Source organism: Danio rerio, chromosome 4 (assembly GCF_052040795.2).
Source record: "Danio rerio strain M-AB ecotype USA chromosome 4, GRCz13ab, whole genome shotgun sequence".
NCBI classification, from domain to species: Eukaryota; Metazoa; Chordata; class Actinopteri; order Cypriniformes; family Danionidae; genus Danio; species Danio rerio.
In genome coordinates, this window is record NC_141024.2 from 66942931 (window position 1) to 66967977 (window position 25047).

A 25047-nucleotide genomic window follows, 5' to 3' on the forward strand; every position below is an offset into this window, starting at 1 on the left:
TTCTTACTCAACATCTATTTGTTTCTAAATCGTCTTTCATTAAACACTTCATCACTGTCTGACTGCACTCCTTGCTTGCTGGCCACTCCTCTAGATATTCACTATAGCTGTCAATCATGACTAGCAGATATATTTTTATTCACCTGTTCTCCCTTATCTAGATAATCAATTATAACCTCACCCTCATTCTTCTCTTGCAGTTTCTGATATCTCTAAATATAATTAAAGTCTATAATTCATATTAGTCTTATTACCATGTGTTTTACATTCACCAGTTTACAGTTATTTGAAATGGCTTATTTATTTAGTGATCTGACTTTTCCTAATATTGAGGCGTGTCATCTAATCACCTATAATTTTTACTTCCTTTAAATCTATTTCCATGGAAATGTCATAACACCTATTTCATTTTAATCAATTAGGTGTCTATTCTTTTTCTGCAAGTAAAATTTCATCAACATGCTTAATCAACACCACTCTCTCTGATAATTCAAAAATCTATCACTTTACATTTTTTATCAGTATGACCATATTTCTGCATACACTATTAACCTCAGCTTTAAAATCTATTCTCCTTAATTGCTTCTAAATCAAAAACTAAACACAATCTTCTTTTGTTTGTTGCTTTCTTGTAAAATTGTATTAAAATTAAATTAGTCACATCTATGTTTATAACTCAGATAAAATTTAGCTTAAATAAAATTTCTAAAACAGATTCCCTATGACCTTGTCTAGGTGTTTCTATTAATTGCTCAACGACAAACTACCTCTTCACTACGCTGGCTAATTTTACAATCCTCCATTTAAGTATTTCACTAATAATCAATCAGTTTTTGAATTTGACTCTACTTTTGATAATTCATTTTCTCAACTATTTACTTAGTTTGTTCTAATCATTTTTATGATTTTCTTTTGGCTACTAATTAGTTCTACGTCATTTCGGTTCAACTAGTTGCCCATACACTTTTTATATACTTTTATAAGCTAACTAAAAATCACTACATTTTCTTATTCGTTTCTTTCAGCTGTATTTTGACTTCATCATTAAACTTCTTCACATGGTCACATGTGAAAGAAAATCTGTTTTCTTAAACTCTCTTATTCTGTTTCAATTCTTTTATCAGATTAGAACTATTAATTTTTACCCGATGACGTGAGTTCAATTTTTCATGTTTCAATTTCTTCTTTACGCATAAAAAATTTTCTGTTACCAACCTTTTCTAGTTTTTAATATCCCATCTTAATTTAGATGATTCAACATAATATTTAGCTTTTAGTAAATCTTTACTTAAATAATCAATTCCATCAAAATTTATAATTCAAATTACTTCTTCAGTTACCAATAGCTGTTTCTTCTTCTTTAGTCACCACCATACATTGTACTTCCTCCTATATCCTGTTCATGCCCTGTATCAGTAAACCTATCAAAATTTGCAAAAATAGTTAAATATCATTTCAACATTATACATTTAGAGATTCATTGTATATTTTCCTCTAAGCCTTTTTCTTAGTTATTATTTTCATAACAAAACCTTAATAAATTCTGTCTCCTTCATATTACCAGTCATCATATGGTCTCAAATGGTTCTTGACAGCACCCTGCCTCGTACTTTACCCACAAGTTCCTTTTTCTTAGTGTCTGATCTCCAAACATATTTAGCAGTTCGCTGTGGTCCGGTTTGGGGGAGCCCACATTTCTGAGGCAGACTACTGATCTTTCACAGTGCCCCTCAATACTCGGATGCTCTAGGCCTTTCAAGCATCAATGCTCCACTCCACAACCATCTCACTCAACACCTGCCTACCTGTACAGGTGCCTAGTCTTCCAAAATTCCTGGCTTAGGTCGCTCCCGGTGGCCAACGAGAGTCTTACCCATCTTTGGAATAATGTCTCATGGAGACCAGTTACTGCTCTTCTCCACTGCAACCTCCTTCTCAGATTTCCTTCAGAACTTGGTATCTCTGATGTTAGGGAAACATGCACTCAAGAACCATGTGAGCCATTGTGACCACATTCTAGAGTTTAACCAATGAGACAGGTTTTATTAAGTTTAAAATCAATTTGACCTCCAATAATAGTTTTAAGTAAAGTTTGGCATCTTCACTCCCATCCACTCAGCACTATGGTCTGCTTAGTCTGCAGGCAAAGCTGTAGGGCACTATGATGGTGGAGACTAAAAAACAAGACACAGTTGGGTTATTATTCATAAAACACAAATTATGACATGGCCTACCATGTGGTATAATTGTTCAACATTATTGCTATATCTCAGGGTTCATATTAGGCCTTGACCCCTCATGTTTGTTTAATATATATTTTTATATCTGAAATGCAATGTTTAATTATCGATTTCTTTCTTGGTGTTTATCATTTTAAATATAGAAAATTTGAACTCACTTCATCTTGTTCATCCACATCCACTAAGTGTCCATGATTTTTCTTTGACCCTAGATGATGGCTTAGATAGTCTTATGCAGCTGACTTTCATAGATGAAAACAGCCAGTGTAAGCCATAACAATTTTTTATTTTTTTTTTAATCATTATTATTACTAATATTATTATTCTATTTAGTTTTTGCACCTAAACTCAATCTTGTCCTCTCACATCAAATCTCAGTTCCTCAAAGTGTCACTTCCTCAAAGTGTTACAAGTGCAACTATTTTTCTAGTTTCTATCTCATCGGTTTAATGTCTCTGTCTTTCTCTCTCTCTATGTATATAATATTTTTCAAATATATTTTAACATATTGTTGGAATTTCTATCTCTATTCCATGCGTGTTCAAGAGAAAAGGTCTGGAGAAGTTTTTCTTCAATGTCAAAAATCGTAACAATTTATTGGATACAAATGAATAATTCGATGACAGAGCTCTGGGTTACATTACCCCAATGCAATACAAGAATTACATTCAAGAGGTTCGCAACAAACATACATTTCCTGACTTCAGCATATATACACAACTGATCTTAACAGGTGGAGTTTTGGTGTAACGTCACTTGTCAGTCATTGTTCAGTCCTCCATTGGCCACACCTTCGACATACTTCCTCTTTTTCTACGAATTCTCTGCCCAACAACAAAGTATACATCTTTCTATGTTTTGTGTTCAGTTTTAACACCTCTCTTCAGACAGGAAGTTTCTGCAGAGCTGAATTTAATTTTGGACCCGCATGTATCTACTTCTGCAAAAATGCTAATTAGTATGCACAGCACTCACCCACAACATTAGAAGTTCAGTTAATATATGACCCTTACATGACCAATACAAATAATTGTTTGATTAAAAGAAAAAGAGACAATAATAATAAAAAACTGATTGCTATTTTACAACACAACCTACCACAACTCTTAACCCAACCTCACAGTAACAAACCTCCATGTGGGTTTCATTGATTCAATGTCTTGTACATGGCACAGAATACAACCTATTGCAGTTTATTAAAATCACACCTACCCCAGCCCTAGGCCCAACCTCACAGTAACTCGCTATGTTTTATTCAATTTTACACCTACCCCAACCCTAAACACAACCTCAGAGTAACCAGTTTTATTTTTATTTATTTTTATGAATGTCTACTACAGCTACATCAATCGCAAACCCAGCCTACGTGTGGCATAACTGCCGACCCCTTAGAGGTCATCCAGCCAACTTGCAGTGTAATCTCCTCCACTTGTAGGTCTCTGAGCTGCAGCAACACCTAAGTGCTCTGACACAGAGACACAAAAGACTTTTAACCTCCTCTTGGAGAGGAGAGAGTCTCCGACCCTGGATCTCAGGTCTTCTATGGAGGGACTGTCAGGAATCCTGTAAGAACATCCCATTCACACAACCTCTTGCCATAAAAAAACAAAGCAGAATGTGTGGTGAAGGAACTCCGGGTTGACAGAGCCTTGTCCTTGCTTCAAGCAATGTGCTAACAAAGTGCTGAACAGAGTGGCACAAAGGATAGCGCTTATGACTATGGATCAGAAGTTTCTCGGTTATGGAAACCAAGAAACTGTGTATGAGAGAATGCGTAAGTGTATGAGTGGCACTTGTTCAAGCGGAGCAGGGACGTGCCAGCGATCAGAAAGAACTGGAGTTTGTGCCAAGACTGGGTTTTAAAAGTGGCAATTTCCATATGGTCTAGCAGTCAGGATTCCTGATTTTCACCCAGGTGACCCGGGTTCGACTCCCGGTATGGGAAGGCTTAAGTACTTTTGCTCCTGTCCTTTTTGGCCAGCGGTCGGACTGCAGCTACCTTATAGGGTGTGGTTGTGGAACTGCTATGTAAGACTTCGATAGCTCAGTTGGTAGAGTGTGGGACTGTAGGACCAATTCTTAGGTCGCAGGTTCGATTCCAGCTCAAAGGATGTATTTTGTGCTCAGAGCCGCTTTCTTGCCTTTGCGAAGATATCATCGGCACCACTGCTCGAAGTTCACCATGGAGGTGAAAAGGAAGTTCCCTGACCAGGAATCGAACTCGGGCCACGGCGGTGAGAGCGCCGAATCCTAATTACTAGACCACCAGGCTAGACCATCAAGCCTAGCTGTAGGCTTCCACCCAGGTGTGCTGCAGCTGCTCTGACAAAAATAACTCTTTAATAACATTTGCAACCTCCTCCTGGAGAAGAGAAAGTCTCAGAGCCTGGATCACAGTTCTTCTTGGGAGGGACTGTCACATGCTCTGTGTTAGAGCATCCTATCGACACCACAACTTGCCATGACAAGAAAGCACAGCAAGCGTTGAAGGAACTGCATGTTGACCGAGCCGTGTCCTCTTTCCAAGCAGCATGATAATGAGCACTGCTGACGCAGACTGGGCCAGTGGCGCATACTGCCACCTGTAATTCGTGGTTATTCTTGGTTACACCGGCCAATCACGGTCCGAGTTAGAACCAAGATTTTTTTAAATTCTTGGTTACGCTGGCCAATCTTGTCCCGAGCTGGAACCAAGATTCACCCTATTCTTGGTTACGGCAGCCAATCATGTTCCGAGTTACAATGAACGCTATGGCCAATCAGAGCCCTTATAACATTCATGATTTGTACTGTATTAACAGATTTCGTCGTGGATTAATTCGGACAACAATTACAAAGTAATTATTTTTATAACAAGTTGGTTTAAATGAATAACCATTACAGTAACATTAATTACAACAACACAATTATTATATGATTGTTATAGATGTTATATGACGTTGTTTGTTAAGATTAATGTTAGCCGACCAAGCACACTGTCCAGTTTTACTACAAACATTTTAATGCAGTTATTATACATTACTTCACTTTATATTGTCATTTACTACAATAGTTACAATAATGCCCGTGCATTATTCTCACACATTAATGAATCACTTCACTAATAATAAATATAAGGCTCATTTCATCAGTCACTAATTATAAACAAATACTATAATAACGCTCACATATCACTACATCACTAATCATAAACTAATCTAATAATGCTCACGCATAATACATCACTAATCATAAAGCATAAAACAATATGGATCACGCATGATTGCATCACTAATAATAAAACAATAATATAAGAGTCACAATTTAATCCATCACTAATAATAATAACATTATTATTAGTGATGTATTGATGTGTGACCCTTATATTGTTGGTTTATTATTAGTGATGCAATCATGCATGATCCATATTAATTAATTAATAACTGCATTAAAATGTTTGTAGTAAAACTACAGTTTGCTTGGTCGGCTAACATTAATCTTACCAAATAACATTATAAAACATCTATAACAATCATATAATAATTATGTTGTAGTAATTAACGTTACTGTAATGGTTATTCATTTAAACCGACTTGTTAAAAAAATACTTACTTTGCAATTGGTGTCCAAATTAATCCGCGACGAAATCTTTTATTACAATACAAATCATGGATGGTATAAGGGCTCTGATTGGCCATAGCGTTCATTGTAACTCGGAACACGATTGGCTGCCTTAACCAAGAATAGGGTGAATCTTGGTTCCAGCTTGGAACGTGATTGGCCTGGTAAAACCAAGAGTAAAACAAATCTTGGTTCCAGCTCACAAAGTGATTGGCCGGTTTAACCAAGAATAACCACGACTTACAGGTGGCAGTATGAGCTAACCGGCCACTTACTGCCAAGCTTAATAAAAGTCTTCTAGTTGGTGCAGCCCGGGCTAAAGAAAAAAAAATGTAAAAGAAAATAATAATAAAACGGCCTTGCCAGAAAGTAGCAGAATGTCAATACAAGGCGGTGGCAATGTGCATTGATTTCTGAGTAACTCGTCATTCGGCGTGCAGGGCTCCTCACACGTTTACTGGAGCAGGACCAGGTAGGGCCTTCAGTCACCTGCCCCTTGTGCACATAATAGAACAACAGCACTGTTTTGCCTAAACCCGGGATCCAACCAGGAACCTTTAGATCTTCAGTCTAACACACTCCCAACTGAGCTATTTCGTTTGCCCTTTCACAAGTATCCTGCAGCATTCATGTCTGTGACCCTAAGCAGAATCCTGAAATGCCTCTGAGGCCTTAAAGGGTAAAAGCTTGGTCAGTACGGGGATCGAACCCACGACCTTGGCGTTATTAGCACCACGCTCTAACCAGCTGAGCTAACCGGGCACTTTCTGCCATAGTTCCTAATAAGCTCAGAGTAACTGTCATTTTCTGGCCTTCAAAAGATAAGAATGCTATTCCAGCTTTTTTTGTGCGGTCCTGGTAAAAAAACAAGGTCCCACCGAGATTTGAACTCGGATTGCTGGATTCAGAGTCCAGAGTGCTAACCATTACACCATGGAACCTCAAGACTTCTAGTTGGTGCTGCCCGGGCTAAAGAGAAAAAAATGTAAAAAAAAAAAAAAAAAAAAAAAGGCCTTGCCAGAAAGTAGCAGAATGTCAATACAAGGCAGTGCCAATGTGCATTGAATTCTGAGTAACTCGTCATTTGGCATGCAGGGCTCCTCACACGTTTACTGGAGCAGGACCAGGTAGGGCAGCGCACTATTCCAGGCATTTTGACGACTTAACGGCAGGCAGGGCAAAGAGGCCACCACAGAGCAAATGTGATCTTTTTTTCTATTTTGACCACGTCGAAAATCGCCAATTTTTGATTGCTCTGAGGGGAATTAGCTCAAATGGTTAAGCGCTCGCTTTGCATGCGAGAGGTAGCGGGAACAATGACTGCATTCTCCACCTCTGTTTTATGCCTTATTACATTGGCTTTTATTGCAAAGCTGGTGGCACCTTGAGGGTTTAAAGCGAAACTACTTACGTCAGCTTTGCCGGTTTCCGTGTAGTACATATCATTGCAAGCCTTCAGAAGCCCTATCAAGTCACAGTTTTCTTTTATTCAGCAGTGTGTCCGCAGTGGGACATCAAAGCGCTAAATACATAGCATTATAGAGTGCTGTCGATCAGGCCATTGGAATCATCGCCAGAAGCAACGTGACCATCTGGGAGGAAGATAGTGTTTTGGTCAAGTGGAAGCAGGTGGACTTAAGGGTGAAGCAGCTAGGCTTTTTGGGTGACTTTCAGTCACCTGACCCTTGTGCACAAAATAAAACAACAGCACTGTTTTGCCGAAACCCAGGATCAAACCAGGGAACTTTAGATCTTCAGTCTAACGCTCTCCCAACTGAGCTATTTCGGCTGCTCATTTAAGGTATCCTGCTGCATCCATGTCTTTGAGACTAAGCAGAATCCTGAAATGCCTCTAAGGCCTTAAAGGGTAAAAGTTTGTCCAGTACGGGGATCAAACCCACGACCTTGGCATTATTACCACCACACTCTAACCAGCTGAGCTAACCGGCCACTTTATACCATGTTTGCTAAAAAGCTCAGTATAACTGTCATTCTTCGGCCTTCAAGAGATAAGAATGCTATTCCAGCTTTTTTTGTGCGGTGCTGGTAAAAAAACAACGTCCCACCGAGATTTGAACTCGGATCGCTGGATTCAGAGTCCAGAGTGCTAACCATTACACCATGGAACCTCAAGTCTTCTGCTTGGTGCTGCCCGGGCCAAAGAGAAAATAATGTAAAAAACAAAAAAAAGAAAAGAAAACGGCCTTGCCAGAAAGTAGCAGAATGTCAATACAAGGCAGTGCCAATGTGCATTGATTTCTGAGTAACTCGTCATTCGGCATGCAGGGCTCCTCACACATTTACTGGAGCAGGACCAGGTAGGGCCTTCAAAAGAAAAGCGCACTATTCCAGGCATTTTGACGACTAAGCGGCAGGCAGGGCAAAGAGGCCACGACAGAGCAAATGTGATCTTTTTTTCTATTTTGACCACGTCAAAAATCGCCAATTTTTGATTGCTGTGAGGGGAATTAGCTCAAATGGTTAGGCGCTCGCTTTGCATGCGAGAGGAAGCGGGAACAATGACTGCATTTTCCACCTCTGTTTTCATGCCTTTTTAAAGCGAAAAGGTTTAAAGTGAAACTCTCCAGATTTAATCATCACCAGAAGCGACGTGACCATCTGGAAGTAAGATAGCTTTTTGGTCAAGTGGAAGCAGTTGGACTTAAGGGTGCAGCAGCTAGGCTTTTTGGGTGACTTTCGGTCACCTAACTCTTGTGCCCAAAACTGAAAAACAACACTACTTTACCGAACCCTGGTTCTAACCAGGGACCTTTAGATCTTCAGTCTAACACTCTCCCAACTAAGCTATTTCAGCTGCCGTTTCATAGTTTTTTTGCAGCGTAGACGTGTGTAAGACCGAGCAGAGGTTGGTAAATGCATCTGAGGCCTAAGAGGGTAAGAGCTTGGCCAGTACAGGGATCGAATCCACAACCTTGCCATTATTACCACCATAGTCTAACCAGCTAAGCTAACCGGCCACTTCCTGCCTAAAGCACTAGAAAGCCCAGAGTAAATGTCATTCCCTGGCCTTCAAGAGATTAACATTCTATTCCAGCTTTTTTTGTGCGGTGCTGGCAAAATAACAGGTCCCACTGAAATTTGAACTCAGATCGCTGGATTCAGAGTGGTCACCATTACACCATGGAACCTCAAGCTTGTTGTGTGGTGCTGTCAGAGCTGTAGGGAATGAATAAAAAAAAACGGCCTTGCAGGAAAGTAGCAGAATGTCAATCCAAGGTGGTGCCAATGTGCATTGATTTCTGAGTAACTGAGTCATTCTGAGTCATTCGGCATGCAGGGCTCCTCACACGTTTACTGGTGCAGGAATAGGTAGGGCTTTAAAAGAAAAGCGCGCTATTCCAGGCAATTTGACGACTAAACGGCGGGCAGGGCAAAGAGGCCACCACAGAGCAGATGTGATCTTTTTTTTTTTTTTGACCACGCCAAAAACTACCAATTTGAATTTTTCTGAGGGGAATTAGCTCAAATGGTAGAGAGCTCGCTTAGCATAGGAAGGGGTCCAATCTTCTCGCTCACTCGCAAGCGAACAAGCCGCAAAAACACGGAAAAATGTAGTAGTAAAAATTGCAGTAGTGTTCGCGGCTTTGTGACTGTGCATAATGTGGTATTTTAGTTGCATATTGCATGTCACTCTAAATGTCATTTTTTGCGTGCTGGATTCGAACACACAATCTGTGTAACACAATATCCAATCAGTGTCGGTTTTAGCAGAGCCAATCAGCTGCGCTCTTATTGAAATTTTACTGACGTAACACAGGCAATTATATTGATATTACTATTATTATGTGGATATTGTTCTTAAAAAGCATATTACGTTAATTAAAAATGAATGCAAATGTTTCAATTAAACATATGTATGCATGTTTATGTATATATAAGTATATTATATATATTTATTAATATATAAATATATACCATACTATATATATATATATATATATATATATATATATATATATATATATATATATATATAATAAATGTTATATTTCTTTATGTAATAACTTTAAATGAATGCACACAAAAACAAGTAATTTGCAAAATGGTTTATTAAAATGAATACAAATATTAAAATCGCAAAACAATTTAAAAAATATAAAAAACAAAATAAAAACATATATTAATATATAAACTATATAATATACAATAAATAAAAACAATACAATATATATTTATTTATTGTGCACATATATTAAAACAATATTATATATATATATATATATATATTTACTTATTATACACATTATATAAAAACAATACTCTATATATATATTTAGTTTTATATACACAATATATTAAACAATAATATAAATACATAATAAAATGCAAGAGTGGGGGCACGTAATATATAAAATATAGTATTTAAGCAATGTATAAAATGTTATTTTTTTTAAAGAAATATAAATATATTTTTACATAAAATGCACACAAATATTAAATAAGTACACACAAGACAAAATAAGAGTGGGCCTATAAGTGCCACTTTAAAATGCTAAATATTAACACACAAAAATTAAATAAAATGAGAGAGAGAGAGTACCCATGTAACATTTACAAAAATATATACAGCAATTTGTCCTTTATTCTGGAGCTGGAGTTTGTCCTTTATTTTGCTGGCGCTGTTCTGCCAACCAGTCCTCTAAGGACAAATCGGCTATGGCCAAACTCCTTAGTCTTTGGTTGCCCACATTTGCTGCAAACACTTTTCTTCTCCTGTTCCCGTCTGCGCCTGTTCCTCTGGGTGTAAAGGGACACAGGAACAGCAGGCGCAGGTGGAGCAGGTGCAGGTGGAGGAACAGCAGGTGCAGGTGGAGCAGGTGCAGGTGGAGGAACAGCAGGTGCAGGTGGAGCAGGTGCAGGTGGAGGAACAGCAGGTGCAGGTGAAGCTGGGACTGCACTGGATGTTGGTGCAGCAAATGATGGAATCACCATTGACACATTCATGTCTGGGTTAAAAACAAGTGTGCCAAACAATGATCCAGGTCCTAAAATGGGCTGCACAACACCTGGTGCTGTGGGGGGTGGTGCAATGGGGCACACCGTGCTGGGGGTCGGTGGAAAGGAGCACACCGTGGTGGGGGCAGATACAATGAGGCGCACTGTGGTGGGGGCCGGCGCAATAGGGCGCACTGTGGTGGAGGCTGGTATGATGGGGCACACTGTGGTGGAGGCTGGCGAGATGGGGCGCACTGTGGTGAAGGTCGGTGTGACGGGGCACACCATGGTAGGGGCTGGTGCAATGTGGCAGACTGTGGTGGGGGTTGGCGCGATGGGGCATACCGTCATGGGGGCCGGTGGAAAGGAGCACACCGTGGTGGCATCCGGCAGGAAGGAGCAAACTGTGGTGGTTGCAGAAGCAGACTTTCGACCAGGTCGAAGAAGAGGTGCCTGTCCTTATTTGGAGGAAAGACAAACTGGTGTTTGGGGCCTGATGTTGTCGGTGCCTCGTCCAATTTTCCCCTCGGCAAAGGAAGCTGTGTATCTGCCACAGCAATTGGATCAAGTGGAGTCAGTCCCTGAGGGAGTACACTCATTTCCTGATCCTTTTGCCTCTGTTGAAACCTGATAATAAATGATATGTATCATTCATATATATTAATTTGGAAGTATTCAGGTAATTTAAAGAAAATAATGTGCTTTGCTTACCACTGAATGAGCGTCTTCTGATTTAGCTCAAAAAGCTGGATCACTGTTTCATCCATCAGCCTGCGACTGCCAAGCACCAGATCCCGGATGTGGTGGTAATCGGTCAGTATTTTAGACCACCTGTGCGTGCGAACACCAGCCTTCTTGGAAGTGGACTTGTGTACGGCACACAGCTTTGTACAAATGGCCTCAACCAAGCGGCTGGTGCTAGGCCACTGTGCTGGACCCTCAGGATGTCCAATCAGACAGCGCTTGACGCTCTCCACACCTGGAGTGACTCCGGAGCGATTTGGTGCCTTAAAGCGCCCATGTGTCAGCTGAGGCTGATGTCGAGGCTGGTAGTTGATGCGCTGTTTATCAACATCCAGGAGAGCTGTCCACAGCTGGATGGCCTCTGTCACCTGCAGGTCAGTGAGGTAAGGAGCCTCACGAAGACCTACCAAATAAGCAGCCAGATCCTGCACCTTGTCCCACCAAGCAATGCCATCAGGTCCAATGATTTACTCCCTGGTAAATACAGAATAAATTTAGTATATGTGGAATAAAAAAAGACTAAATAAAATTAAGTTCTTAATATATCTTACCTGAGCCTCAACAGAGAGACTGTCTCCAGACTTGGATGGCTGTGACGGCACTGAGGGGGCTGGGCTAGGAAGCTGTCCTTCTCCACCAGCTGATGTGGATGGCTCAGCCAGTGATGCTGGGGACTGAGGCAGAGGCGAAGATAAGGGGCTGTTTCTGAGATCACGGCAGGGGTCATCCTCATACAGCACTGGAGCTGTGATGACCTCCATGATCTCCTCCTCAAACCCGTCATCTTGTAGATCCTCGTCATGTACTTTCTCCACCAGCCTGTCTTCCTCCTCTGGGTTCTGGAGCACCGGAGTCAGGGTTTTGCCGGTCTGGCTGTAAAGGTGCTCCATTCCCAGCAATTCACCTTAAAAAAATAAAACAATAAAAAAACATATATTAAATAAAACTAATGATAAAATAAACATTTAGATTACCATTTTGTGTACTACATTAAAAGCTTAATGAATAACTTTCATAACAACTAATTAATGGATTTCTTGCCTGTATATGCTCCAGGAGGGTGATAGCAGTTATCCCAGGGCTTGCGTCCTGAGACATATCTTTTGGTGGACAATGAGCATTGTGTTTTTCCTCTCTCTCTTCCTGCAGGTAACGGTGTCCACCTGGTAGCAATCATTGGATCTTTCTAGAGAGGAGAGAGAGTATTTAACCTGAGCTGTATTTAACTTGACCGGTGTCAAGTGCAGTGGCTGAGCTTTTCTCCAAATTCAGACCTGACCTATGAGGTGAACGGATCAATTCTTTTTTCGGCTCTAAATGCGTATGATTGGCCCATGATGAACGAGTGACTCAGACCCGATAGAGGACTCAAGAGATGAACGGATCAATTCTTTTTGCAGCTCTAAACGCGTATGATTGGCCCGTGAGGAACGAATGACTCAGACCCGATAGAGGACTCGAGAGATGAACGGATCAAATATTTTTCCTGCTCTAAACGCGTATGATTGGCCCGTAATAAACGAGTGACTCAGACCCGATAGAGGACTCGAGAGGTGAACGGATCAAATCTTTTTCGGCTCTAAACGCATATGATTGGTTTCTGCCTTTCCGCGATGAACGACACGAAATATGATGAAGACTTGAAATAACGATACCACCTGCACAAATGTACGCACGCGCAAATTAACAAATCACTCCCTAAGAGGACTTATAGTTCCCAAATCATATTGAAGATTCGTTTAAAATGAACGAAATGTTCATGATCGACCCATTACTAAACCTGGTTAGATACCTGCTCCAGTCGGGGATTGAACCTTGTGATCTACCCAAAGTGTTATTTATGGACATATTTCTTGAACCAGTACTGTTATATATGCATTGAGTAGTTTCTGGTGGCCAAAAAATACAAAATATAACCTTAATTTCGCTTCTTTCTTTCTCAAATTTTCTTATTTTTCTTGTGCTTTTTTCTTCCCCTTCCAAAACAGACTATTGTTCCCCAGCTTTAGCGGAGTCGGTAGAGGGTCCAGGGTACAAGTCTGTGTTCGGGCATGAGAGACTCTTTGTGGAGCCACAGCTTTTGCCGTTGAGCTATCGCTTGCTGAAAGTTTCATCTGAATGCACAACACGTGTACTAGGCATGAGGACATGGGAGAACAGGCAGTCTTGTAGTCATGGCTGCGTGGTTAAGGCGATCGACTAGAAATCGGTTGGGGTATTCTCCCACAGGTTCAAGTCCTGCTAACTATGCCCACATCCTGTTCCTTTTTAAAATTGCAGCAGCCATCAATGTTTGCATTTCCATTGTTTCTTGGGAAAAGCGTTGTGCTGGTAGGAGGAGAAAAACAACAGTGTGTTCTCACTGAAGAGAAAGGGGCATATCATATGAAGGAACATACCACACAAGAGCCACAGCGGCAATCCTGTAGCTCGCTGTGATCGTAAAGTGCTTAGTGTTCTGCATTGTGGCCACAGCAACCCTGGTTCAACTACGTGTTATGGCATGTTTTTCAAGGTGACATTGGTGTTGCACTCTGTGTTGCCATCCATAATCTCCAGCCTCCTTTTAGTGCAGGCTGTGCTAATGGCACATCCTGAATGTTTACGTTTCCTAAAGTGTGGAAGACTCGGGATTCGATATAAGAGAAATAGGATCTTTGATGGCAGCATGCTGTGTAGATAACTACTGATCAAGTCATGCTTCTGATGCATGGAAGGAATCTTTTCCATTGTTGAGTGTCCATTCATTGCCACAACAGCAGAAAGACCTTCTGCAGTTATCATTGATCTCTTTAATGTCTCCTACATGACATGGAGTCCAAACTATTGTGTTGTACTGATGTCTACACTTACAACAACCATAAACCCAACCTCAAAGTAACCTGTCGTGTTTTAGCAACATCCACACCAACCATAAGCTTAAAACCCTATCTCACGGTAAACTTTAGTGTACTGTAAAGGTCTGCGCCGACCACAACCCAAACCTTGCCTACTTGTAAATTAGTGTTGAGGAGCAAGGATAGCTCAGTCGGTAGAGCATCAGACTTTTAATCTGAGGGTCCATGGTTCAAGTCCCTGTTCGTGTGTGTGAGGCTCATTTTGTGGAGCCACAGCTTTTGCCGTTGAGCTATCGCTTGATGAAAGTTTCATCTGGATGCACAATATGTGTACTAGGCATAAAGAAATGTCAGTACAGGCAGTCTTGTAGTCGTGGCCGAGTGGTTAAGGCGATGGACTAGAAATCCATTGGGGTCTCCCTGCGCAGGTTCGAATCCTGCCGACGACGTCCTCCCCCTTTTTAAAATTGCAGCAGTTGTCAATTGTTTGCATTTCTTTTGTTTCTTGGGAAAAGCGTTGTGCTGGTAGGAGGAGAAAAACAACAGAGTCTTCTCACTGAAGAGAAAGGGGCTTATAACAGGGAGGAACATACCACACATAGGTCACAACGGCTGTTCGTATCTCGCCGTGATCGTATAGTGGTTAGTACTCTGCGTTGTGGCCGCAGCAACCCCGGTTCGAATCCGCGTCACGGCAGGTTTTACAAGGTGACATTGGTGTCGCACTCTGTGTTGCCATTCGTAATCTCGTCGTAAATTTGTCAACCTTAAAGCAACCTGTCGTGTTTTAGCAACATCCACACCAACCATAAGCTTAAAACCCCATCTCATGGTAAACTTTAGTCTACTGTAAAGATCTGCGCCGACCACAACCCAAACCTTGCCTACTTGTGAATTATTGTTGTGGAGCCTGGATAGCTCAGTCGGTAGAGCATCAGACTTTTAATCTGAGGGTCCAGGGTTTAAGTCCCTGTTCGGGCGTGTGATGCTCATTTTGTGGAGCTCAACAGCTTTTGCTTGAGCTTTTGCTGTTGAGCTATCGCTTGATCAAAGTTTCATCTGGATGCACAATATGTGTACTAGGCATAAAGAAATGGCAGTACAATCAGTCTTGTAGTCGTGGCCAAGTGGTTAAGGCGATGGACTAGAAATCCATTGGGGTCTTTTAGTGCAGGCTGTGCTAATGGCACGTCCTGAATGTTTACGTTTCCTAAAGTGTGGAAGACTAGGAATATGATATAAGAGAAATAGGATCTTTGATGCCAGCATGCTGTGTAGATAAGCACTGATCAAGTCACGCTTCTAAGGCATGGAAGGAATCTTTTCAATTGTTGAGTGTCCATTCATTTCCACAACAGCAGTAAGACATTCTGCAGTTATCATTGATCTATTTAATGTCTCCTACATGACATGAAGTCCAAACTATTGTGTTGTACTGATGTCTACACCTACAACAACCCAACCTCAAAGTAACCTGTCGTGTTTTAGCAACATCCACACCAACCATAAGCTTAAAACCCCATCTCACGGTAAACTTTAGTGTACTGTAAAGGTCTGCGCCGACCACAACCCAAACCTTGCCTACTTGTGATTTACTGTTGTGGAGCCTGGATAGCTCGGTCGGTAGAGCATCAGACTTTTAATCTGAGGGTCCAGGGTTCAAGCCCCTGTTCGGGCGTGTGACGCTCATTTTGTGGAGCCACAGCTTTTGCTGTTGAGCTATCGCTTGATCAAAGTTTCATCTGGATGCACAATATGTGTACTAGGCATAAAGAAATGGCAGTACAGTCAGTCTTGTAGTCGTGGCCGAGTGGCTAAGGCGATGGCCTAGAAATCCATTGGGGTCTCCCCGCGCAGGTTCGAATCCTGCTGACTACGTCCTCCCCCTTTTTAAAATTGCAGCAGTCGTCAATTGTTTGCATTTCCATTGTTTCTTGGGAAAAGCGTTGTGCTGGTAGGAGGAGAAAAACAACAGAGTGTTCTCACTGAAGAGAATGGGGCTTATCACAGGGAGGAACATACCACACATAGGCCACAACGGCTGTTTCATAGCTCACCGTGATCGTATAGTGATTAGTACTCTGCGTTGTGGCCGCAGCAACCCTGGTTCGAATCTGGGTCACGGGAGGTTTTTCAAGGTGACATTGGTGGCGCACTCTGTGTTGCCATCCGTTATCTCCAGCCTTCTTTTAGTGCAGGCTGTGCTAATGGCACGTCCTGAATGTTTACGTTTTCTAAAGTGTGGAAGACTAGGGATATGATATAAGAGAAATAGGATCTTTGATGCCAGCATGCTGTGTAGATAAGTACTGATCAAGTCACGCTTCTAAGGCATGGAAGGAATCTTTTCAATTGTTGAGTGTCCATTCATTGCCACAACAGCAGAAAGACATTCTGCAGTTATCATTGATCTATTTAATGTCTCCTACATGACATGAAGTCCAAACTATTGTGTTGTACTGATGTCTACACCTACAAAAACCATAAACCCAACCTCAAAGTAACCTGTCGTGTTTTAGCAACATCCACACCAACCATAAGCTTAAAACCCCATCTCACGGTAAACTTTAGTGTACTGTAAAGGTCTGCGCCGACCACAACCCAAACCTTGCCTACTTGTGAATGACTGTTGTGGAGCCCGGATAGCTCAGTCGGTAGAGCATCAGACTTTTAATCTGAGGGTCCAGGATTCAAGTCCCTGTTCGGGCGTATGACGCTCACTTTGTGGAGCCACAGCTTTTGCAGTTGAGCTATCGCTTGATGAAAGTTTCATCTGGTTGCACAATATGTGTACTAAGCATAAAGAAATTGCAAAACAGTGAGTCTTGTAGTCGTGGCCGAGTGGTTAAGGCGACGGACTAGAAATCCATTGGGGTCTCCCCGCGCAGGTTCGAATCCTGCCGACTACGTCCTGTGCCTTTTTAAAATTGCAGCAGTCGTCAATTGTTTGCATTTCCATTGTTTCTTGGGAAAAGCGTTGTGCTGGTAGGAGGCGAAAAACAACAGAGTGTTCTCACTGAAGAGAAAGGGGCTTATAACAGGGAGGAACATACCACACATAGGTCACAACGGCTGTTCGTATCTCGCCGTGATCGTATAGTGGTTAGTACTCTGCGTTGTGGCCACAGCAACCCCGGTTCGATTCCGGGGCACTGCAGGTTTTTCAAGGTGACATTGGTGTCACACTCTGTGTTTCCGTTCGTTATCTCCAGCCTTCTTTTAGTGCAGGCTGTGCTAATGGCACGTCCTGAATGTTTACGTTTCCTAAAGTGTGGAAGACTAGGGATATGATATAAGAGAAATAGGATCTTTGATGCCAGCATGCTGTGTAGATAAGTACTGATCAAGTCACGCTTCTAAGGCATGGAAGGAATCTTTTCAATTGTTGAGTGTCCATTCATTTCCACAACAGCAGAAAGACATTCTGCAGTTATCATTGATCTATTTAATGTCTCCTACATGACATGAAGTCCAAACTATTGTGTTGTACTGATGTCTACACCTACAACAACCCAACATCAAAGTAACCTGTCGTGTTTTAGCAACATCCACACCAACCATAAGCTTAAAACCCCATCTCACGGTAAACTTTAGTGTACTGTAAAGGTCTGAGCCGACCACAACCCAAACCTTGCCTACTTGTAAATTACTGTTGTGGAGCTCGGATAGCTCAGTCGGTAGATCATCAGACTTTTAATCTGAGGGTCCAGGGTTCAAGTCCCTGTTCGGGCGTGTGAGGCTCATTGTGTGGAGCCACAACTTTTGCCGTTGAGCTATTGCTTGAAGAAAGTTTCATCTGGATGCACAATATGTGTACTAGCTATAAAGAAATGGCAGCACAGGCAGTCTTGTAGTCATGGCCGAGTGGTTAAGGCGATGGACTAGAAATCCATTAGGCTCTCCCCGCGCAGGTTCGAATCCTGCCGACTATGTCCTCCATGTTTTTAAAATTGCAGCAGTCATCAATTGTTTGCATTTCCATTGTTTCTTGGGTAAAGCGTTGTTCTGGTAGGAGGAGAAAAACAACAGAGTGTTCTCACTGAAGAGAAAGGGGCTTATAACAGGGAGGAACATACCACACAAGGGTCACAACGGCTGTCTCGTAGCTTGCCGTGATCGTATAGTGGTTAGAACTTTGCGTTGTGGCCGCAGCATCCCCGGGTTGAACGGGGTCATGTCGTGAATTCGACTTCTCATCAATTAGAAATTATCAGACCGGAGGTTTTGAATATCAGAAAATAGACTTTATTCTCCATAATAAAGCCGAGAAAGAGCAGAGCAGACCCCAGAGCATTCTGAAGTCTCTCCTGGACACCTTCTAAAGTATCTGTGTTCTCCATAATCTTTATACAGGTAATTATGACACACCCCTTTGTGTCTCTTTTTAACTCTTGACCACTTTTGAATAGGTTTTCTAGTCTAAGGGGTCCTGCTATTCTTGGCTCTCAGCCCACCAGCTCATGTCAACAGAGATGTTACAGGTCTATGTCAGCAAAGTATAGATACAACTTATGCAAAGGAACTAAGGGTTTACATACATTGTTATGATAGGATAATAACTTGATAATATGTTACTCATTCTAACTTCTGCCACATATAGCTTCATACAAGTATTTAACATATATAATCAGTGCTTTTCATATTCAGTTATTCTACACAATCAGCCATTCAGTAATAGCCTTCTCCTAGTGTTGCTTCTGTGCAGGCATACTCATATTACACAGTATTTTTAACACATGCTGGCATGTTTGCTGCAAACACTACATACATTTTGAGAAGAGAAAATTAACTGCTTTACACTTAGAAAATACTACACACTGAGAGAATAGAAATCTTCTTCAATCCCTCCTCTTAAGACTTTAGTCTTAATATTATTGTCTTTTAACCCAAAGTGCAATTTCATAATCCAGTTCTCTTAATTACCTCTATCTAGTGACTGATATAAGCCACATAGCTGTTATCAATTGACTAGATTATGCCACTGTACTTTGACAGAAGTCCAGCCAAACATCTCCCCTCTCTTTTGATTTGAAGGAAGTAAAAGACTACTCTGTTTTTTTCTCTTAACACATCAAAGACAACAATGTTTTAAGCATAAGTATTCAGTTGGTTCAGTCCTAGCTGCTGGTTTTCACACTCATCTAGAATATACTGAAGTGATATTATATATAGGTACCATAAAAGCAATATGCAAACAAATTCAATATGCAAACATAAAAAGCATCAAATGTTGATCTTGATCTTTGGTCATCCTTGTTTCTCTTCTTCTAAGCTACCAGCATCTTCACTTGACTTTAATAGATCTTAATGGAGATGTGTGGTTAAGAGTCTGAGTTTTGAAATCTGCAGTTGTGCATTCATCATCCCTTGACTTGTGGCACTGCTGTATGTGGTATTCAGGCATATTATCAGAATCACTCTTTACTTTGTTCTGATAAACTTCTCCTTCCACAAGTTGAACTTAGTAGTTTAGAGCTTTGGAATATTCAGGCTCCTCTGTTTCCGGTCAGCTTTCCCTTGCTGGAGTTGTTTCCTTTCGCTCCTTTGAGGCATTGGTACCGCATTAATGGCATCCACTTTGGCAGCTGTTGGATTTGCCCTCATCCAGATATGGTCCTTTTCTCCTGAGCTCACCAGAGCATCCTCAGATAGACTCGATCAGCTGGACCAATTGGACCTTGTATCACTGCTCTTTCACATGGCTCCTTTCTGGTTTCCTGCACAGATATCGCTTTGCACATGGCAATTAATTGTTTCTTCATAAAAGTCCCTACTGCATTAGACATCTTTGCAAACCATTCCAAGAGGTTATGTGCAAGGTTATAAGTGAGATTATATGCAAGGTTTTATGCAAAGTTTCATGTGGTTTCTTGCAAGGGTCGACCCAATAGTAGTTCATGCGATGCGGTGTTAGATGCCTGTTTCTGTCAGTTTCCATGCCATCATTCACCAATGCACTTGTTAGCAAATTAATCCCATTAAGTTTATTATTTTCATCAAGCTTTGGCCTTGATGGATCATCTTCATCTCTTTCAGCCATTTCTGGTAATTGAGCATAATACAATTACTCTCTCTTTTGCTTTATTCATAATTTTTCATACTCCTTTAGATGTTTTTATTTATTGATCACTTATTAACTTTGATTTTAATTACTTTATGAATGCAAACCTTTTATGAACTTATTTCTGCTGGTGTTTCAAATCTTTGGAAGTACTTCTTTCGTCACAAATGAATAACTGTTCCTGCTTCATAATTTGCTTCTGGTACCATCTCCAATCATCTACTCATCAAAGTTTCTCAACTGTGCTTGTTTACGGAATAATTCTCTATCCAGTCAACACCAAAAACAGTCATCATATCTCACTGTTTGGAGCAATGTTCTCCACTCAAGTCTTTTAATTGAACTAGATCTTTGTGAAGTTGCAGATAATTCAATCACCCACATATTGTGACAGTGTCCATCCTAAGATCTTCTCCCTAATTTTAACCCTTTATGCATTCTGGTGTATACAATATATGATAGTCATCAGCCTACACAAGTACAAACAAGTTTCTACCCTCCTCTGGTAGTTACCTAAAATAAACTCAATAGAAACCCAATACTTGAAATATTTACCATCCAAAAAAAACAAATCTTCAAATACAATATGAACTTCAGCTGGAAAATCTTCTCCTATTGATTACTCTTAAATCATATTATCAACATTAAGCCTCTTTTATCTGTCTTGATTAACCATTTATTTTAATTATCAAATTAACTTCAATTAAATATTATTAGTTACTTATAATTTATTACTCCTTTAAATTTAAATAGAAATGTCTAGGACAGATTGTATATTACAGTAAATGTTTCTATTAATGCTCCTATTTTTACACTTTTTGAAAGAGTTTTATACCTATTTCAGCATCTAGTGTTTTTCTTTCTGGGCAGATCTACATCTGATTTAATTTGAACCCTGACTATGCTGGCTGATTTTATCTGCATCTCAGTCCTGTAATGACAATCATTTAGTTGGAAATTGACACTTCTTTCTTTTACTAATCGATTTTCTGAGCTATATATTAATTCCTTTTTGTCTTTGAGTTGTCTTCTTTTGGCTCATAATTATTTCCCGAGGCATTCCCCTCAAATTAGTTGTTCATACAATTTTGATGCATTTTTTTATCAGCTGACTAAAACTTACTGTATGTATTGTAAATTTCTGTTTGCTCTGTTTTAACTATTATTCCTTATTAATTCCTTATATTGTTTTCTGAAACACTTTTCTCTTTCAATTTTTCTTATAGCAATTCAGAACTGTTACTTTTTGACCTTATGTCCTATGAATTTTATTTCAACTTGTTATTTCAATCTTCTCTTTAACTATACATAATTTTTCTAGATTTGAATCTCTTTCCAGTTTTCAATATCCAATCTTGATTTAGGCCATTCACAATAAGATTATGCTAAGATATTTCTTTTACTTGGTTTTAACTTAAATACTTAATTCCATTCTTATTTATTCTCCTATTTATTTATTGCCTTATCAAAAGCTTTTTCTTTTTCTTTAGTTAGTCTGCTGCATTGTAATTTATCATTCTATGTTTAAGGACTTTTATGATTAAACCTATTAAAACTTAAACCTAAATTATTTAACATTCATCATAATATATCATTCAATATTTAAAGTTTCACCTTGAAATTTCCTTATAACACTTTTTCTTACTTAAAAATTTGCATGATAATAATTTCTCTCAAATTGACAGGAGTCTGATTTGATACAAGAATGGGTAGCTACACTTTTGTTCTTAATTTTCCTTCTGTAATGCTTGAACTTAATTTGGACTATAGGAGCTACTTTGAGGTGGACTGTCAGACTATCCCCCCTCGCAACCTGAGACAACAAGCTCACAGATTGGTGCTTCTGTGGTGTCCTGACATTCCTTCATATCAGGGCACAGTTTTTCCCCCTCTCTCTCTGGGCTGGCTTCTTTCTTTGACTCAGCTGATGTAAAGTTCTGGTGGAGCGTTTTTTCTCTTTGATCAGTTCATCGGTCTCTTGTTAGTGTCTCTTTTTAATGTCTCTTTTTCATGTCACAAGTGTCCAAAGCCATTTTGCTCTTTGTGTTTTTTCACACACCTTTCCATTTGCCAGTACACTCAGAGATGTCTGGTAGGTACGAGACTACAGTCCCCCAAAGTTCATCCCTATGTCCTCTTAATTAATATATATATAGAATTTAGCTCATGACTTAATAAATCTTATTTTTTTCTTTATTTTTTTCTTCTTTCCCATTTTTTCCTTCATCAAATAAAGACTCCTTTTATCCAATTTGTTTTTATTAATTCATTAATTTATTTATTTTTGTTTGCTGTTTAACAACTTATTTTTTCTAATTCTCAATAATTTTTATCATATGTAAATATGCTTAATTTTCTATTTGTTAAATGTCCTTATAATAATTTTTTTTTGGCTTCAGATTGTGCTTCACTTATTTTTATTAATTTATTCTACTGCTTCCTCACTAGTTACATTAAATCTTACATTATGTAATTTCTCTAACATTTCTGTTTTTAATTCACCAGCACTACATGGTGCTTACATCTGATATAACAGTTCAAAATCCTTACTGCAATAGCTTAGAGTTCATAGTACTAATTTAACTCCACATGTTTGTTTACTTAAAGCATTTTTTCTATCAGAAATGCAATTTGTAATTCCCAATCACTTTTTAAGTACATAAAATATTAACTACAACATTTTTGAACTCACTCTATGATGTTCTTTAATGTCTCCTCAGTGTCTTTGCTTTACATCTGAATCACTGCTTTTACTACAAATAGCTGTTGGCTCAGATGACAGCCTGTAGCTGACTTTAAGACAGATGACAAGTCAACTTAAGCCACAACAATTTTTTAGTGCACTTAAACATAATTTTATCTTTTAAAGCTAAATCTTGTTTTCTTCAAAATGTTACTGTTTTTTGTAATTTTTATCTTATCTGTTTAATATATATTTTTAAACATCTTTTGTTTTTATTCTATTAAACAATGTTTGGACTTCTTTTTTCTCCATTTTCCTATGCTTCTTTTCCCTTTCAAAAATTAGCATTTTTGTCTCATAGATTTTCCTAATTCATTTTTCTTTAAACTTATTTTCCTTAAACATTTGATCATTAACTCTTCAATTAATCAATATTCATTAAAGTTTTGTCTTCTAATTCTTTATTTACTCAAATTATTAACTTTTAATGAATTGTATGAATTTGTTTCATACTGATTAATAAATTTATTTCCTGATCAATATAACTATTTAAATCCATATGTAGTAATTTCTATGCTTCAGTTTTTTATTTCTTAATATTTATTAATATAGCTTCTAGTTGTGTTTTTTATTACACAACTCTATTTATTAAATCTAATTCTATCATCGGTATTTCCTTATTTCATTTATCTTATATTACTTTATAATATTTCTATTTATTTAATACCTTATAATATATCTTTTCTCTTTAGCTTCTATCTGTCCTGTGAAACTTTTGTTCTTAAAATAGACAGATTCTTACCACTCCTGAAGCAGACCTTCTTTCAGACTGTCGACATGTCAGGAATTTCAGTCCCCTCTTAGCCTAGTTCATACTTAAAAACACTTCAAACACACAGAGATTATTCAGAAAAATGTTTAACTAGTATATTCTTCTTTTTATTCTGTGTCTTTCAAATGCAATATGATCTCAATTAATCTTATGAGGCTTAATCCTCCTCTGTATCACAATCTCCTCCCTAAACTGCATCACTCTCTATCTTATTAGGCTGGCTTGTCAAAGCCAGACTACTGTTATCCTTTCTAAACTTATTAGGCTGGCTTGAGAAACAAGCCAGACTACTGAAATCCTATTTAAACTTATTATTTTTTTTATATATTATTCTTCTTCTTCTGAGACTAAAATTCAAAATCTATCTCCTCCTAGAGCTTTCGAGCTATGACCCCCAAACTCACACCAGACCTCCAAACTGGTCTGACTCTTTATGCCATATCTTTTCCGACTGATCCGACTTTCGATTTTCCGAAAAACGTCCCGGGACTGTCGGAAAAATCCCATAGACTTAACATTGGATCAAACTTTGTGACCTCATAACTCTGCTTCAGACTGTTGCACAGACTTCTAACTGGGCTCATTTAACTCAGACTACCAAACTGCCAATGACTGATCACCTTTAAACTTTCTAGCCACGCCCTAGCAACCACTTTTGGACCCTAGTAACTGTCCCATAGACTTCCATTCAATAGACTCTCATTGACTTAACATGGGATCAAACTTTGTGAGCTCATAACTCTGAATCAGACTGTCCTACAGACTAATGGCTGAGCTCATTTAACTCCGAATACCAAACTGCCAATAACTGATGAGCTTTTAACTTTCTAGCCACACCCCTAACTACCACATACTGCACCCTAGCAACTGTTCCATAGACTTCCATTACAAAGACTCTCATTGACTTTACATGGGATCAAACTTTGTGAGCTCATAACTCTGCATCAGACTGTCCTACAGACTAATGGCTGAGCTCATTTAACTCCGACTACCAATCTGCCAATAACTGATGAGCTTTTAACTTTGTAGCCACACCCCTAACTACCACATACTGCACCCTAGCAACTGTCCCGTAGACTTCCATTACAAAAGAC

The 25047-nt window shown here is 39.4% G+C and overlaps 3 non-coding genes across 3 annotated transcripts; 1 reads left to right on the forward strand and 2 right to left on the reverse strand.

Annotated features, from left to right (window-relative positions):
* Positions 1–6709: 6709 nt before the first annotated feature.
* Positions 6710–6781, reverse strand: trnaq-cug (transfer RNA glutamine (anticodon CUG)). The gene has a single exon. It is a non-coding gene; the product is annotated as a tRNA-Gln (tRNA).
* Positions 6782–7556: 775 nt separating this feature from the next.
* trnaf-gaa (transfer RNA phenylalanine (anticodon GAA)) lies at positions 7557–7629 on the reverse strand. Its single transcript has one exon. It is a non-coding gene; the product is annotated as a tRNA-Phe (tRNA).
* Positions 7630–17204: 9575 nt separating this feature from the next.
* Positions 17205–17286, forward strand: trnas-aga (transfer RNA serine (anticodon AGA)). Its single transcript has one exon. It is a non-coding gene; the product is annotated as a tRNA-Ser (tRNA).
* The last annotated feature ends 7761 nt before the right edge of the window (positions 17287–25047 follow it).